Consider the following 15,698-nt stretch of genomic DNA (forward strand, 5'->3'; position numbering starts at 1 on the left):
TAGGGTGGCCCTAAGAGTCTTTATATGACAGTTATAGCCCGAGATGAATAAATTGACGGTTATAGTGTTTATCCAAATTCATGATGTATTGCGTATTATAATCATGATGTATCAATGTCATTCATGTAATGACTCTTGGAGTCCAATCTAACAAAAAGTGATGAGATGCATCCAATGTGATAAGATACAATTGGTATTTTCTAGATTTCTTTAAATTTGATATTTCTTATATTGAGTTTTCAACAGTAAAAAAATTCATTCGACTGATCACTTTTCCTTCAATTTTCTCTCTTTTATTAGATTCAAGTTCGAGTTAACTGATTTTTTTTCTTTGGTCAAATGAAGTCATTTTTTTGACATTATCAGTTGATTATACTCAAGGTGTACATACTTTGAACCGAGTTAGCTATAAACGATTTTCTGAAGGCATAATCCCGGTCTTGTTGAGTACTCGTGGTTTATAATTAAATGAGGCAAATTACCATCTAAAAGAATTGACGTTCATCGAGGTTAGAAGTATTGTGTACAACAACTGCATTTTTGTTATTCTATTTCAAATTAGCAGCAATGTTTTTCAACATTTCTCCACCCCTCAACCCCATATTCTGTTGTCGCCAACACGATCACTCTCTCCTCCACTAACGATTTCAACTTAGCCCTCGATGAGGGTTCGCCTAAATCTTGTCTGCCAGAGAGTGGGGGGCAAAGAAACTCTACTTCCAAAGGCATCCCCACATTTGTTTTTGCCCAGAGGGCCTATTGTCGAAAGACACATATTGAAGTATATTGAAGACAAGGAAGATATCCAGAAGATATCTCCCCAAGATAGAAACAAATAAATAATATAGCAATTGTAATTTAATTATTTCCTCTTTGTATTGTTTCCTTATTTATAATTTCTCTACAAACCCTATTGTACACTCTATAAATATGTACCCATTTCTATCAATGAAAGTACCTTTGATAATTATATCTCTTGTGTCTTCTTCAATTTAATATGGTATTAGAGCCAAGTTGATATTTCCGGGATTTTTAGTCGATAATAATTATTTCGTTTTTTCGGTTTTATTCATTCCAAGGAGCTCTACGGATTCTTATTATCGTTATACTTTGATCATCCCAACTCTTATGTTAGTTGTGACTATCTGAGCCGTCACTTATACTTTTATCGTGACGCTGCATTTGAAAATTCTGAACCGTCACTTATAATATTATTGTGACGTTGAATTTAAAATAGATTATTTTCTTATATTTTGTACAGAATAATGACTTCTGGACAATCTGCCAACGTGAGTGATCTGAACTCGAATTCCGATGACACTACACTGATGACAGACACTACTCCTCCTATCCAACAAATATGTGAGGCTTATTATGTACATCATTCGAATAATGCAACTTCTGTTGGCGTTAACCCCGTTCTTACTGGGCCAGACTATGCTGATTGGGTTCTCGACATGCAAGATGCTCTTATCATAAAAAATAAGCAAGGTTTTATCAATGGGTCACTCCCTAAACCAACGGATCCTGCGTAACTTCATGCATGGACCCGTTGTGACACCATGGTGGCTGCTTGGATATCCAATTCTGTCAGCGAGAAAATACGACGTAGCACGAGACGTTCGGCTTCTGCTTTTGATCTTTGGAAGAATTTGAAAGAGCTTTTTGCTACGTCTAACGCTACCTACATTTATCAACTGAAGAAAAAGATTTCTGCCCTTACTCAGGAGCACCAGACTATTTCCGCTTATTACTCTCAGTTGAAGTCTTATTGGGACGAATTGGATGCTATCATTCCACCCACTTCATGTGCTTGCCCTGTTGGCAAAACAACCATTAAATATCATCTTACCTTGCGTACCATTGAGTTTCTCATGGGTCTTCATGAACGTTATTCTGCGACTTGCAATAACATCCTTCTCATGGAACCGCTACCTTCTCTGGCCAAGGTATATAATTTGGTCATTCAAGAAGAACAGAAAAACAAGATCAATGCTCCCGTTTAACTTTCACGCTTTCAACGCCAAGATCACGGCTACTAACAAGTTGAAAGAAAGTGATTTACCTCGACCGAAAAATAAGCGAATTCGTCCTTATTGCACTAAGTGCAACCTTCATGGACACTCTGTTGACACTTGTAACAAAGATGTAATGTGCACTCATTGCAAACGTCTTGGTCATTTTGTTGATCGATGTTATATCCTACATGGTCGCCCCCCTCGTCCAGGTGGTGCCCGTAGCACTTCTCAGGGTTCCAGCTCGTCTCCAGCTCCAATTCTTACCAGAGAAGACTATGACCGCATTATGGCAGTTATCAATGCACAGACTCCTTCCAGTTCTGCTATGATGTCAGGTACTTCCCTTTCTCATCCTTCTGTTTGGATTGTTGATAGTGGTGCTTCAAACCATGTTTGTTTTTCCCTAGATGCTTTTAGCTCTTATGCTTTAGCACCACCATCTTGTTATGTTCAAATTCTTGATAGAGCGACTTAGTCAAATACATTGGCAGAGTCGTTTTTTCCGACTCTCTCTTTATTGACCAAGTTTATTACATCCCTAATTTCAAATTTAATTTGATGTCTGTAAATCAGACTTGTAAATCTTTGAAATCTGATGTTTATTTTGATTCAACTCATTGCCTTTTTCAGACGATCTCAAATCATCAGGACATTGGTCGGGCTGATGCTATTGATGGACTCTACATTCTCCGTAGGACTTTTACTGCACTTGCTTTGAATAAGTCACTCGACGTCTGGCACTGTCGACTTGGACATCCTAATTTAGGTCGTTTACGTTATTTATCACAACGTTTTCCGTTTATTTCCTTTAATAAGTCGCATGAGTGCGTTGTATGCCCTGTGGCAAAACAATCTAAGTTGGTTTTTAATAAAAGTAGTAGTTTTAGTACTTTTGCTTTTCAACTTATTCATGCTGATATTTGGGGACCCTTTCCGGTTCAATCTTTAACCAACAAGCGTTATTTCCTCACACTTGTTGATGACTTCTCCAGATTTACTTGGACATTCCTTATGCAAATCAAGTCTGAGGCTAAGACACATTTAAACTTCTTTTTTCAGTTTTGTTTCTAAACAATATCATAAGAAGATTAAATCTATATCATCGAGTCCTGAAAATACTTTTTCAAACCCGATTGAGACTTTTCATTCTGATAATGGAGCCGAGTTCTTATCCAATGATCTCCAAACTTGGTTCCATTCTCATGGAATGTTTCATCAACGAAGTTGCGTCTCCACACCCGAACAAAATGGTGTCGTCGAACGCAAACATCGTCATTTACTCGATGTTGCTCGCGCCTTGCGTTTTCAAGCACATTTCCCTTTAAAATTTTGGGGGGGATGTTTAAAAACGACAACCTATTTAATCAATAGAATGCCGACCCCAATACTTTCATACAAATCTCCTTATGAAATGTTATACGATTCTCCACCGGACTACTTAGCTCTCCGAGTTTTCGGTTGTTTATGTGTTGCAAACAATACCAGCATCTAAAATAAGTTTGATCATCGAGTTAAACCTGGAATATTTGTTGGTTATCCGCCTGAGAAGAAAGGATACACCATTTACGACTTAGAGACGCACAGTCTCTATGATTCCCGGGACGTGCGCTTTTTTGAAGATAAGTTTCCTTTCGCTGAACGTCGATTGACATTCTCTAAACCTACCTCATTCACTCCGCTTACATCGGACGCCTACTACTTCAGTCCAATCGATGATACCCACTCGCCTCATCCGGACTTATATACTCTCCCGTCTTTGGTCGATGAACATTCACACTCTTCCACTGACGCGACGACCATCCCACCTATTGTGTTTGACACTTCATCTTCCGTTGCTTCTCCAGCGGAGGAATCTCACGAGCTTCTTTCTAACTCTGTTATTCCCTCGCAGGGCATTCCCCTTCTGCAAGATGACTCTCCTTCGAAAGACCCTTCACTTTCGAATTCTGACACCACCCCGGTTTCAGTTGCTTCTCCCGAAGAACCTTTACCTTCTTCTCGCCCAGTCCGTACAACGAGACGTCCTGTCCATTTGGCTGCCTATCTTTGTTCTTGTACTACTGCGCCTACGACTTCCACCAAATATCCCTTAACTGACTATGTCAGTTTTGATAAATTCACCCATTCCCATCGGGCTTTTCTTACTTTCGTTGTCAACACGGAAGAACCCACATCTTATTCCGCCGCCAAAGTTTTCCAGAATGGCGTGTTGCAATGGATAAGGAAATTCACCCTAGTCGCCAAATTGGTCATTGTTCGTTCACTTTTTTCCTTTGTTGCCATTAAAGATTGGCCCCTCCATCAGTTGGATGTGAATAATGCTTTTCTCCAAGGTGACTTGGATGAGGAAGTCTACATGACTATTCCGGCTGATTTTTCCAGGACTTGTGACCACAAAGTGTGTCGTTTGCACAAATCCCTTTACAGATTAAAACAAGCTTCTCGACAGTGGTTTGCCAAATTTTTTACCGGCTTACAGGCTGAAGGTTTTAAACAGTCATCTTCTGATCATTCCTTGTTTTGTTTTTTTGATGGTCCGACTGCCATTTACGTCTTAGTCTACGTGGATGATCATCACCGTCAATAATGCCTCGGAAATTTCATCTCTTCAACTACGTTTTGAGAAACGTTTTTCTCTTAAAAATCTTTGACGACTTCAATACTTTTTTAAAATCGAAGTATCTCGTTCCCCAAAAGGCATTTTCCTTTGTCAACGCAAATATACGTTGGACATTCTTCGCGACTCGGGTCTCCTCGGAGCTAAACTAAGTCTTTTCCCCATGGAACAACACTTAAAGTTATTACCTACTGATGGTACGCCATTAGACGATCCGACTTCGTTTCGACGTCTTATTGGCTTCTCTATGTCATGGTGACTCGTCCAGACATTTCATTTTCTGTGAATTACAATAGTCAATTCATGCAAAATCCCCACCCCAATCATAGGGATGCGGCTACTCGAGTTCTTCGTTATTTGAAAGGCACCATGAATCATGGCTTCCTTCTCTCTTCGTCCAACACTCTAACCATTTCCGGTTTTACCGACTCTGATTGGGTCAGTTGTCCTATCACCCGTCGCTCGACCACCGGCTACTTCACTATGCTTGGTTCAAGCCCGTTGTCTTGGAAGTCCAAGAAACAACCGACTGTTTCCCGATCCTCGGCTGAGGCAGAATATCGGGCTCTAGCTACACTCACTGTGCAACTGCAGTGGCTGAAATATTTATTTCAAGACCTTCGTGTCTCCATTCCAGAACCCTTTCAGGTCTTCTGTGACAATATGGCGGCTATGAACATTGTCGTCAATCCTGTCTTCCACGAACGAACCAAGCATATCGAAATCGGTTGCCATTTCGTTGGGGAGAAGATTGAATCTGGTCTTATTAAGACGAATCACCTTCGCTCCGCCGATCAGATAGCTGACATCTTTATGAAACCACTTCTTTCTGATCCAATTCATCGATTACTCTCCAAGTTGGGCTTGATTCAGATTCCTTCCCCTGCTCCAACTTGCGGGGGGGTATTGAAGTATATTGAAGACAAGGAAGATATCCAGAAGATATCTCCCCAAGATAGAAAGAAATAAATAATATAGCAATTGTAATTGAATTATTTCCTCTTTGTATTATTTCCTTATTTATAATTTCTCTACAAACCCTATTGTACACTCTATAAATGTGTACCCAATTCTATCAATGAAAGTACCTTTGATAATTATATCTCTTGTGTCTTCTTCAATTTAATAACACACCTCAAAATTATAACGGCGCTGCTAAAAGTACCCGCCTGAACTGCTATTAGTGGGTAGGACTATTAGCAGGTGACCCCAATCCCCCCTCTCTCTAATATTCAAATTCATCATGATCATCATAGCTTTAATCTAAGATGATTTGATCTCCCTATCTGATGTAGACGCAGCGGAAGACTAAAAGTTAATTAAATAACGGAGTAAAATAATCGAAATATGACAAACTTTGATTAATAATCTCAAAACGGTGAATAATAATGACAAACTTGACTTTCTTTTATAGGAACTTAGACATTTCTAGATAGACTCGAACTAAGACTCCTAAATAAATAAAACACTCTAACCTGGAAAAGCTACTACACCTAGACCTAATGGACTTGGCCGTGAGGCCTACTTGTTCTCTTGGCCGTGAGGCCCATCTACTTGGTCGGGAGGCCCACTATAATCTGCATCAGCATCCCCTTCTCTCAAGAGGTTCGTCCGGAACCGTTTCGATAAAGAATCTGACTGAACGTCGAAGAACGTCTCAAGCATGGTATGAGCAAAAGAGGCCTCCCTTGAGTTGTGCATAGGAATCACAATAAAGAACATATGAGGGTGTTCCTGGAATAGAGTGAAAATCTCGTTAGATGCAAAACGTAAACGTCGGGATCTCTCTTTTCTTGAAGACATGTCGGGTAAATATTGTAGGACTGGATTTCGTACTTCTTTTTGAAGAGGTAAGGACCAACAAATGTAGGTGACTGAAGGATAAATCCTATTAAAACTTTTAGAATATGAAAGAATGTATCTCCTAGTTTGCAGATGTTGCTACTTTGATAATCAACACTAGAAAATAGCCGAGTAACAAAATCAACATAAAAGAATTAATGTGCTGGTCTCGAAACTCCTTTACAACTTTTAAATGTCAAGATCTCTCTTTACCTGGAGGCATGTCGATTAAATAATTTAGAATTGGGCGGTGTAGTTTATTCGTGGAAAAGTAATATGCATCACCGACTCTGGACCACAATAGAGGCTCAAAACATTGTAAAACTTCTAGAAAACAAATAATCATTTCTCCTAGTTTCCAAATGAAGTTACTTTGAGAATCATCACAAAAAGATATCCGATAACATAATCATCGCGATCAAACACACCATTAACAAAAGCAGAATCACTTCCATGAGAAGACCCAGCGGAAACACCTTCATTGATGATCAATACCTTTGGTTCTTCAGATTTTAAGTTATCATCGTCATTGAAAGCAATAGAGAAAATAAGATTAGGGGATTAAAGAGGGGTTCTAGGGTTTACCAGGAACAAAATTATTTTGCATATCGATGTTTTTCAAAGAATTCTTCTCGCTTTCAAGCATTTTGTCTAATATTTTAGGAGTGTCATTCAATAGATGAGAAGGGGTTGCTAGCTTTGATCTTGGGGTGCCTATAAAAACAGGAGGAAGTCTATGGAAATCCTCATTGCCTAGAGTCTGAATTTTCTATGAAAGTGCCTCTAGAATCAACGACAATAGTGGAATAGTTAAGGTATAGGTTGTGTTTATAATGTTGAGAGTATGAGTAATGGTTTATGGTCGATCGGGTATCGTATAGGTGCGGAGAAGAAGAACCTATATCCGAGGGGTGTTTGAGAAAGCTAGGGTGGTGCAATAGGTTTCCTTGGTCTTCTAAGGGCATAGAAGCATTGGTTGCAGTGGAAGTAGCAGGGATTACGTCTGGATTTTTGTATGTGTATGGATCTGTTTGTGATAAGTTAGGTTGGATTAAATTGAATGATGGGGAAGTAGTAGGGACTGGTGGGTTTTTTGGACTTGTCTACGGTGCCTGTAGAGTATGAGGGTAAAAGGGATGTGGAGGCGCCTTTAGTTGCTGTTGCTCATTATAAACTTGTGAAAGGATAGTTTGGTGCAAGAGATCCATGGGGGGTTTTAAATAATCTAATTTGCAAGTGGTAGGGTGATGAGGTGTTGGTATTTCAATCCCTAAGGTTGGGATGGGAGGAAAATTGTGGTGTTAGGTGTGATTGGGGGGTTCTGGATTTTGGGAAGACATGGAGTTTGGGTGGCGCTTATAGTTGGGATAGGAATATTGGGTATGTGCAAACCAGCGGTGCCTATAGAATTGGGGTTATACCATTCATGGCTAGGGTTTGTATAGGAGTGGTAGAGTGGAATATTGGGTATGTGCAAACCAGCGGTGCCTATAGAATTGGGGTTATACCATTCATGGGTAGGGTTTGTATAGGAGTGGTAGAGTGGACTAGAGTTTAGCGGGAAGGCAAGGTTATGGCTCGGTGTCAAATAATGAGGGGAATACGGTCGTGGTGGTGGAGGCAAGGAATTTGTAAAGGAATGGTTTGGATGTTCTAAAGAATAAGAAAAAGATAGAGAAGGGGGAAATATGTATCACTTACTTGGTTCTCTCCGGTTTCCCAAACATACAAACATGTCGAATTCTTCTTTTGGTTATGATGATTTTCTTCAATTTTAGTTTTGTCTTCATAGTTGTGTTTTGAGTAGTCCCAATCGAATCCAAAATCATCCATATTCGACTCATCGAAATTTTCTTCCTCATAGTAGGAGAAGTTATCTTGTCTATCATTTAAATAAATATCTTGGTAAGATAACTCATCTTCTTCGCAATTCGATCTTTGTTCAAAAAAACTGTCATCACTATAAGACGAAGAATCCATTGATATACAAGAACTAACCTAGGCTTCACGAAAGAATTCCAGAACTTTGATGGCTCTGATACCACTTGATGTAGACGTAGCGGAAATTAAAAGAAGACTTAAAACTTGATTAAATAACGGAGTAAAATAAACGAAATACGATAAACTTCGATTAATAATCTCATAAAGGTGAATAACAATGACAGACTTGACTTCTTTTTATAAGAACTAAGACACTTCTAGATAGACTCGAACCAGGACTTCTAAATAAATAAAGGGAAACACGCAAACTTAAACCTATAATAGACTTGGGCGTTAGACCTACTTGCTCTCTTGGCCGTGAGGCCCATCAACTTGGTCGGGAGAGCCACTATAATCTACATCACTATCAGACCTCATTTTAAAAGCCCCCCCCCCCCCCCCCCCCCCCCCCCCCGTTTTTGTTAAAAGGGCTCCCCGCTAAAAGCGCCCCTCATTATAACCCATTTGGTTATAGGGCCCCCTCTACAAAAGAGCACTTCCTTCATCAATATTTGACCTAACGGCAAAGTTAACGCCGTTAGGTCAAACTTAACCCAAGACCGGTGATGTTGACCACGCCACATCATCATCTTCTCCGGCAGGGTCGCCGGCCGGCCAAACTTCCGGCCGGCGACCTTCAAAATTTTTTTCTTTTTTTTTTTTTATCCTCTCTCTCTCTAAAAAAAATTTCTCTCTCTAGATCTGGTTCATATGAACCAGATCTAGAGAGACCTTCAAGAAGGTCCGAACAGACCTGCTTGAAGGTCTTTTGCAGACCTGCTTGAAGGTCTTTTACAGACCCTCAAGCAGGTCTGTTCGGACCTTCAAGAAGGTCTTTTGAAGACCTTCAAGAAGGTCTTTTGAAGACCTTCAAGGTCTCTCTAGATCTGGTTCATATGAACCAGATCTAGAGAGAGAAAAAAAAAATTTGTTTTTAGAGAGAGAGAATAAAAAAAAAAAAATTTGAAGGTCGCCGGCCGGAAGTTTGGCCGGCCGGCGACCCTGCCGGAGAAGATGATGATGTGGCGTGGTCAAATGATGTGGGTGAAATACACCTTTTAAGGGGGTTTTTTTCACCCATTCAAAGAGGGGGCCCTTTAACCAAGCTAAGTCAAAGGTTTTTTACTAAGTCAACGAAACCATGGGGAGGCCTTTTAACAAAAACGGGGAGGCCTTTTAAAATCTCCCTTCATGCATCCCTCATTTCAGACATGCATCTTTGATGGTTCAACCTCTTTCAAACCAGAGAACCATAACTCTTCATCACCAGACCCAACACCACCACCATTTTCGTGCCAAGCACATATACCTTTAGCAACAACAGTCAGCAGTAACATTTAAACCACGATCATACCCATTATTCTGCTGTGGCATCATTTCACACTCCAAAAGGCGAATGCCAGACGATTTCGATCTAATCAGAGAAACCAACAAATCTCACAATAGCTTCAAGAAGTTTCTTTTGGTAGTGCCAGTTAGATCTTCCCATACTGTCGTGGTGCACAGACACCTTAGCATTTCTTTCAAAAGCAAGTAAGATGAAGTGAAAACCACCCTCCGCTTCTGTTACATTTTTCGGGCCTACACAAGTTATAAAATTGTCCTGCCGCCTGCTAATAGTCCTGCCCGCCAATAGTATTTCGGGCGAGTGCTTTTACCGGTGCCCAAATTATAAAAATTGCGAAGCTCCGTGTTACTAAAGGCGCCACTTCAGTTACTCATGAACTCTCTGTAATTGCAATACACAATCTAACTTACAACCTAAACAACTTCGATTTGCTTCCCAAAAAAAAAAACTTCGATTTGCAACAAAAAAAAGGTGAACACGCCAAGACTGATTTGTGAACCACAAGGACACAAGTGGGTTATTTTCTAACCATACCGCAAGACCGATCTAACCGGCCACAACAAGTTATGAACTACTAGTGAGTCATGCCTAACTATGACACAGCGCGACCGAATCAACTAGAGACGAGCATGACACGTGTCAATGTTGTACTCACGTGCCAATCCCACACTTCAGACCCCACCAATTCCGTTTTTTTTAAGCAGACAAAACTAAATTGAATTGTACTAACTATTCGATTATTCAATCAGGCCAAGGTAGAAGATGTAAGTTCTTTTGTCATATATTTTGGTATTTTCCTCCAAAAGAGAAAAACAAAATACTAGTCCCTATTATTATGTTAGCCTCACAATAGTCAATTGGGTCCCCATTTTCTTCTTTTGCAATCCAAGATGTGGATAGTAGTTTTTAGGTTTTATGGGCCACTTAGAGATAAGACGTTTGTGGCATTAAGTGTCTTTTGATTTCTTTGCTCTGGATGATCAACCACAACTAGAGAAAAACAAAATTATAGATGATAGTACAAATTTCAGTCTTTATCATCACTAGCTTGTAATCTTTTTAAGATCTTTAGTGAAACAACCACAATTCTGATGTATGACATCTCCACTTGGTGCAGAGTTTGTCAATGTATCTGCCGTTTGTAATTAGTTCACCATCATCTCTTATTGCCAAGTGTAATTACTAAGGAGGGAAGGATTAATCTTGGACTCTATGGTACCAAAGAACCTACAAGATTGGCTTGACCAATACAACTCTATGCCAGTGACATCTTCATTTGGCATGCTAGATTTTATAGACTGAGACTTCATAGTGATCCTATAATAACATTAACTAGAGTTTCCCTTAACTCCACTTAATTATGATCAATAGATTTTTTGAATGGGTAGTTTATTGGATGGGAGATGCTAGAGTGCCCAGTTTTTAGCCCATTAAATTGCCCAGCTGATGTGGAATCACTAAAAGACAAGGGTTTTTCAAAGTTTGACTACGGTGGGGACCGCTTTTATTTCTAAATAAGGAAAGTTGGGCAATTTAATGGGCAAAATTGCTGGGCACTCTATCATTTCCCTTATTGGATAGATTGTCCTATCCTTAAACTAGGGTTCAGTTTATTTATTTTGTATTTTTTCTTTTTTTATGGGAATCCGACTACGATCTACGTTAGCCGTTACAAGACATTGATACATCGTGAAGATGTGATAAGCACAATAACCGCCTAATTTAAACCATGAATAAAAGAGGCCTAAAGTCCAACAACATGAAAGAGGCCTAAAGCCCGACAGACTATCACAATATTTACTTTATTTATAGCCTAAATTAGGTGGGATAAATCTCGATGGCAAACTGCTTCCACCGAGACTCGATCCCACGACTTCATGGGCTTAAGAGGGGTGTCCAACCACTACACCAAAGGCTGGTGGACAGAAATTCAATTTATAAAAAATGATTATGGCAGCCAATACGTGGACAACTAATTTTTTTTATGTGGACAACTAACTGGGTATGAAGGTGGAAAAATATTAACCACTTTTAAAGGAGGACGACTAAAAATTTCTCCTACTTTCTCGCTTTACATCTCACCCGCCCCTCACTATCGTCTTTATTCCTATCTTCTATCTCTTCTTCTCTCTCTAATTAGACCGATTCTTGCTTTTAAAAATCAAAGTTCAGCTGAGATCATCTCCAATGCAAAACTCAAATAAAAAATCTCTATTCATCCTATTTGTCGAGTTCCAATTGAGATTCTCAGTCATAGGTGGTGAAAACAGAGATCCTCAATTCTTGTATGTCTCCAACGCAAAACTCTAAACTTTTTTATTTTACTTATGCGGCATGGTTATTTTTGTAAAAAAATAATTAGTTATTTTGGAAATATACGAATACTTGAATTCTATTGGTTAAAATTTAAATATTGATGAGTTAGACAATTAGAGATATCTCAAGAGGACACTCAGAAATAGAGTGTCCGCTTGATATATCTTTATTCCACCCTCGACACATCATCTTTGAGATCTTAGTTGAGTTTTGCATTGGAGATGATTTTTTTTAACTCAGAAAATCTTATGTGGCACTCCGAATTTCTAAGATTGAGTTTTGCATGGGAGATGCTCTAATATGTTATTTTCTCCTTCTCTATTCTCATCTTTTACCCCAAGACCATAAAGGTATTAACTTGTTTTTCATCTACTTTCTCTCTCTAAAAAAGAAGGGAAGAGGAGATGGTGATGGTGGACTGATTCCAGAGACCTTGAAGTAGTCAAAAACCCCTAAAGTTAAAGACTGAGAATATGAGATCTTGAAGATTTGATCACATTTGTCAAAAGAGACCCTTAAACATGAATTAGAGTCGGGTAAGAACGGTAAGGCTAAAACTTCATCAAATCACTTTCAAAATTAGGGAATTTCTTTAGATGATTCACATAAGAAACCTTAACAAAAGTAAAAAATTATTAAATCACCATGACAACTTAATTGATCAAGAAATCATATCAGATTCTTCCCTAAAAAAATCATCATTTTCTTCTTTTTCAAGTTTGAAATTTCGACTGATGATGGTAGTGGTTGTTTGGAAGGTGGTGGTGAACAGTAAGAGACAATAAAATTTCTTTTGTCCCCTTATAAATGTGTAATTATACTTATGCCCAAAATTGTTGTCCATTTAAAAACTTTGTTTGTCCATATATTGGCAACCACGATTAGTTGGGTCAAAAAATTTATCATAGTAATTAAAAAAAATATTTATCTATTAAGCAGAAAGTTACCAAAATTATGTGTAATAATAGGTAAAGTTTAAACTAAGAATAAACAAAAATATACAGAATTTTTATTATATGTTATTTATTTATTTTAAAAATCGTTTTTTGCCACCTAGTTGCTATAACAATTGTTGTTTAACTAATTCTTTTTTTTACATTATTTTGTACAGAGAGAACTCTGAACCTGCCACTAATTCTTATAGGTTAAATAAATCTAATGTTTTAGTAACTTTTTTTCTTTTCACTGTTTTCTGTCTTTTATCTTGTTTCTTTCAATCAATTCCTCCATATTGCTCCAACTTCAATAGACATCTGACGGAAGAAGGGAAACTTGTACAATTATTCTTAAAATCTCGCATCACTATCATATTTCTCATCACATCCACGTAATTCATGAATAAATTGAAGATCCACTTTTACGACTTTAAATCATAATCAATTCTTATTTTTTTTACTTTAAATGTATATAACTTTTTCTTGAGATTTTAAATCTGTATGAAATTTATATATTTACAAAGTTTTTCTTATTAGCTTTCTAGTAAGATCCACTTTCAATACTTTTTGTTTTTTTTTTTAAACTCAGAAAAATGTCATTTTTTTTTGTTTTTCTACACTCATGGATTTGAAAAATATAAATTTGCAAACATGGGTTTGCATAATGTAAAACGCAAACAGGAGTTGCAAAATGTAAGTTGAAAATTAAGGTTTGCAAAATGTAAATTACAAACTGGACTTCCAAGCTTCAGATCCTGTAATCCGGGCTCAGATTTTGCAAACTCGATTTGCAACACAATAACAAAAAAACTGAAGTTTCTTATTCAAATCTGAAAAATTTCATATTCATCATCATCAAATAAATTAGGGTTTCATATCTGGGCGCGCATAATCATCAACACCAACATATAATTCATCGTCAACACCTAAATCATCATCATCAAAATTAGAGTTTCGGTTTTAAGAAAGAGACAGAGAAGAAGAACAAAGATCTGTTCAGATTCATTAACCGAAGCCTTATGACTGTCTCTGCAAACCAATTGACGCAGCGGACGGAAAAATCCGAAAAAAGCCTTAGAACTCCGTCTAAAGACTATAGAACCAAAACTAATAAGATTTACTACTAAATACTGAATTTTATTAATAAACTTGAATTAATAAAACAACTCTTAGATCCCCCTTTATATAGACTTAGGGTTTCCTTAACCTAATCAAACTCAAATAACAATTTCTAATAATTAAAATACTACTTTCCTAAACCTAATCAAATTCTAATAACAAGTTCTAAATAAATAAAATACTAGAATCTAAAACCTAAAAGGTTTCCTAAAAATATAAAACTGCTAAAAATAATAATTCTCTACTAACAAAAATATTATGCTACTAAATTAACTAGATTTTAAGATATCCAAGATACTTGGAATATCTCATGAAAATCTCCCTGCATCAGTCTCCTCCACTTCAAAGAAACTCGCCTCGAGTTTACTGATTGATTGGAAGGTTGTCTTGAATGGTACACCCATGAGAAAACTTTGTCGTGAATTGTGCATGGGAATCACCAAGCTATCAGATTGAACGGGAGACTTTATTAAGTCACATAAAATTTGCGGACTATAATTGTGATGTGATTCAAACTCCCTTTTCACTCCAAAAATAAACTTGTATAGATCATGAGTATAGTGATTGAAAATTACGAACTTCGATGAAGACTTTCTAATAAAACAACTTATCAATCCACGTGAAACAATTTTAGATTCGCCAAATTCTGAGAACGGATCTTCGTATGAAGGAACTTCAATTAGACTAATGTTTGACTTCCGAAGTTTTTCACCTTCCTTTGTTTCAGCTTCTTGAACAACGTCCTTTGTCTCAAATTTCTGAACAACGTCCGTTGTCTCAATTTCTTGAAGAATTTCCTTTGACTCAATTGGTTGAACCACTTCCTTTAACTCAATTTCCTGAATAATTTCTTCAGAAACAAATTCCTTACCGTGTAAATTGATATCAGGAGATTTATTTGTGAACACAATAATGTTAGATTTTGATTTGTGAGTAATATTACTTGAATTTTCTATGCTTACAATTTGTGGTGGTTCAACATTCTCTAAGGGAGTCGTTTTTACCTTTTTAATAGTTAAGTGAGGTTGTTCTTCCCTCCGAAATCCAAACTTCCTATATTCCCGTTCCTCAGCTTCAAGTTTTAGGGCCAAGTTGTACGCCTCCTGAATAGTCCATACTGTAACTATCCCCACTTTTTCTCGCAAACTAAATTTTAATCCGCTTAAAAATCGATTTGCTACAACATCTTCATATTCTATAATGTTCTCCATATTGTTTCTTTGAGCCAGTTTTGAAAACTCCTCATAATACTCACCCACCGAACGCAATCCTTGTCTACAGTTCTGGTAAGTCATAAACAAGTGTTGTTGATAATCTGGTGGTAAGAACCTCTCCCTCAGGTTTTCTTTCATAGACGGCCAATTCTGGATTGGAGCCCTTCCTTGCCCCATTCTTTGACGTTGTAACTGATCCCACCAAACAGCAGCACTTCCTTTCAGTCTACAAGCAATAATATTTACCATCTGTTCACCAGGAACAGTATATGACATATTCACTTGCCGCTCAACCTCATGTAGCCAATC

General features: G+C 37.8%; 1 long non-coding RNA gene across 1 annotated transcript; it reads right to left on the bottom strand.

Annotated features, from left to right (window-relative positions):
* Positions 1-5,972: 5,972 nt before the first annotated feature.
* On the bottom strand, positions 5,973-8,833 carry LOC147555873 (uncharacterized). The gene is made up of 3 exons (XR_015235036.1): positions 7,966-8,833; positions 6,691-7,878; positions 5,973-6,369 (listed from the first exon to the last, which is right to left on the bottom strand). It is a non-coding gene; the product is annotated as an uncharacterized LOC147555873 (long non-coding RNA).
* Between the last annotated feature and the right edge of the window lie 6,865 nt (positions 8,834-15,698).

Source organism: Eschscholzia californica, unplaced genomic scaffold, assembly GCF_041429995.1.
Source record: "Eschscholzia californica isolate CP2 unplaced genomic scaffold, dmEscCali1.0.p SCAF_2, whole genome shotgun sequence".
Taxonomy (NCBI): Eukaryota; Viridiplantae; Streptophyta; class Magnoliopsida; order Ranunculales; family Papaveraceae; genus Eschscholzia; species Eschscholzia californica.